This window comes from Rosa rugosa, chromosome 2 (genome assembly GCF_958449725.1).
Source record: "Rosa rugosa chromosome 2, drRosRugo1.1, whole genome shotgun sequence".
NCBI classification, from domain to species: Eukaryota; Viridiplantae; Streptophyta; class Magnoliopsida; order Rosales; family Rosaceae; genus Rosa; species Rosa rugosa.
In genome coordinates, this window is record NC_084821.1 from 8867126 (window position 1) to 8870670 (window position 3545).

Genomic DNA, 3545 nt, shown 5'->3' on the forward strand with positions numbered 1-3545 from the left:
GGCCAACCTTCGGGGACTGGCAAATATATACCTCCTAATGCTCGTGAAAATGGTAGCAGCAGCACGGCTACACCTTCTGTAACGACCACTGCTGCGGCAGCCAAGAGTAAGGAGAAAGCCCTGTGTACATACATGTACATTTGCAAGCATAATTAGCTATAATGGGCCACGCTCATTGTACCGCCAAATGTACTAATTCCAACCAAAGGAATGACATGCAAACACACCGCCAGGCGGGCTACAACCTCAGCGTCGGATCACCTCCAGATCACCGCCGACGCGCCGCCACGCGCCGCGCCAAAGTAGCATCAGAAGCTCCCAGAGCTGGGGACTGAAGCACATCAGTCCCACATCGAAAACAAAGAGAAGATCAACCTCTTCCTCACCTATAAAAGGTTCTCTCCTCTCTCCTCATTAATTACGCATTCAATACTTACCTACTGTTACTTTGTCAACATAAATACATTGACTAACTTAGGCATCGGAGAGTTGAAGACCGCCCGGCGCGGTCTCCCTCTGACGCCCTTTGTATTTTACTTGATAGGTAGCGGAAGCTTTGAGAGCAACACAAGTATCAATCCGCCCACCGGATTAGCGTTAACAAAGGTTTAGCTACCGCCGAACTTTTAGACATTAACACCCTGGTAATCGGTTGTAGCAAAGAGAAGACCACTCAGGGCGGACAAACTACCTCCTCGGTTGGACAGAAAAATCAAACCTCAAAGGCCACCGAGCGTATCTCGTCCGATTCTACCGCATTCGTGCAATATGATAGTGATGGGGTAGAAAATATATATGAAGAGCTGACAGGAGACTACTATGACATTGATCTGGCTGGCAATCCGATCAAGATAATAGCTCTAGTCAAAGAGACCGCCGTGCCAGCAATGACTCTTCAGCAATCTGCAAATCCCCGGACTATCCGTCTAGGGGAGCGAACAACGAATACTATCCAAGCCATACCATTGCAAGCTGCTCGCCAGAATGTGGCGATATCTCCTCCTCCTGGTCCTGAGTTTGTGAGGCGTGAAGAGGACGAGGAGATGATCAGGCTGGCTAACCCTAGGGCTCAAATGTATGGGGTCTATGAGGGACCTTTCCCGCCACATCTAATGCTCGCGCCTTTTCCTAGGGGCTACAAGAATATTATATTTTCTACTTTTTCAGGAGAGGACACTGAGAATGCGGCAACTCATCTGGCCAGGTTCAGGGTGCAATGCGGCCAATATCAGAATGATGACATTCTCAAGTGCAGGATATTTGGCACCTCTCTTTCTGGAGCAGCCTTTAGATGGTTTTCCAAACTCCGACCAGGAACAGTGGCCGATTGGCCAGCAATGGAAAAAATCTTCCGAGAAACTTTCGGAGCCATTGAACCTGAGGTTGATTTGGCTTCTCTCACTCAGATGGCCCAGCAGCCCACCGAATCTGATGTCGCCTATCTTCAACTCTTCCAGATTCAGAAAGCCAAATTGAGTGTAATCTGCCCGAGAAGGAGTTAGTCAAGTTGGCAGTCAAGGGTTTGGAACCACGCCAGCGAAAGAAACAACACGGCAGCATGATCCAGTCAATGGGAGAACTTATCACAGAGGTAGGTAGTTTTGAGCATCTCCTCAGAGAAACCGATGCCAGGAAGAATGCATCCAAAGGGACATATGTGCCAGGGAAGCATCGCACTGTAGCAGCTTTGAACTACCAGCCGACTACCTATGATCCCTACTACCACCACCAAGAGGAAGAGGTGTTCCAAGATGAAAACGAAGAGGAGAATGACGTCTCCGCGTTAGAGTTGACAGGTAGGAAGAACTCATCCCTTAAGCAGTTAAAGATATCTAAGGAACCTGTCAAACTCAAGTCTACGGCTTTCACCAAACCTGAGTTCGCGACATATACGTATGATACCAATAAGGCACATGAGATTCTTGATGAGATGATCGCCGCGAAGATGGTGAAGACAGACTTTGGCCCTTTTCCTCGACCGGATCAGCTGAAAGGAAAAAAGTATTGCAAATTCCACAACTTGTGGAACCATAATACAGCTGATTGTGTGAAGCTAAAGGACCAAATTCAGGTATGGCTTAATAATGGTAGTTTGCAGGTAGAGCCTTCGGCGACCGCGACAACGCTTGTAGATCTGAACCCCTTTCCGGATACCGGAGTCGGTATGGTTGATGTGAACTGGCCCAAGAAGAAGCAGATAAAACCAACCCTGGATTTGACTACAAAGGGGAAGGAAGAGAGGGATGAAGGGGAGGAAACCCCCGTAAAGAAGAAAGCTAAGCCCATCAGCGAGGCTTCACCAGTGGTCATTTGCTTGAGATGCAAAGAAGAATGCAGCATCCAAGTGTCGCACGCAGAAGTCGAGCAGACATTTCATTTTGGTTCTCTCCTGCCAATCAAATGGGCTTCACCATCACGAAATTATCAGCCTTCTAGTCCAAAGGCGAGAGATGAGGTAAGGTCACCACCATCCTCAAAAGATTCCAACTTATTCAAGAAATTGAAAGTAGCCGCGGCCGATCATAAACAAGAAGGAAAGGCTTGGAATGAGCACAAAGAAGTTGTGACCAAACCTTACATTCTGCCTGCTTCAACGTTCACCATCAAGGAAGGAAAATGGTACACCAGAGAGAAGGGGAAAGCAGTGGAAATCAGCCCTTCCAAGAAAAGGAAATTGCAGCGCAGGTTTGGAGAAGCCAAGCGCGCTTTAGAAGCTCTAGATCAAGGCCTGATCAAGCCGTCGCAACTGGTTAAATCTCCTGAGCAATATCAAAAGGAGATGGAAGCATTAGCTGCTAAGCCATTAGTGGCTCCTCGCAGCTTTCAAAAGCAGGCGCGCTCAGAATCAGGAGCCTCTAAGCCTAGTGTTTTCTGTAGGATCACGACAGAAAGGACACCTTCGCCAGCTAGGAAAAACAGCTCGCCAACTAGGCGACCACATGTCAGGCGCAGGTTGTTTTGAGAGGAACAAGAAACCAAACTTTCAGTTTTTAAGAGACTGGGGGGCAAGGATGACACCGTAGAAGCTTTACAGTGGAGACCTAAAACTGTCCAAAGTCTGGTGGTCGCGCCCCCGCAGGAGATACTTGCAGGGGAACAACGGTCAGATTCACCGAAACAGGTGGGCGTGATGCAGGAACAAAAACAGTGTGAGGTAAAGGGCCTTACAGAAGAATCATTAGTTGACCGGCTGGCTAAGCAATTCAACACCCACATCCCGGTTGGGGAACCTAAGCTCAACTTGGAAGACGAAATTGAAGCGGTTGATACTTCCTGCAATATGGTCTATGTACTTCCCGCGAAATACAGTCTGCCAATAGCCGCGCAGGATTGTGTGGAGAATGAAAACGGTACCGACCAGCCCCTGCAGATTACATCGGCTGCAACAACACCTTTGGCAGAGGTAGCGGTTCTTGAGACTGAAGATGCTGATGGTAAAGGTTTCTTTATGAGCTTTACAAGACCAACACCCGCGATGGTCCAGCATATGCGACCTTTAGACATCACTGTGGAATTTGCTGGCACTAAGGTCAGTAAGGTTATGG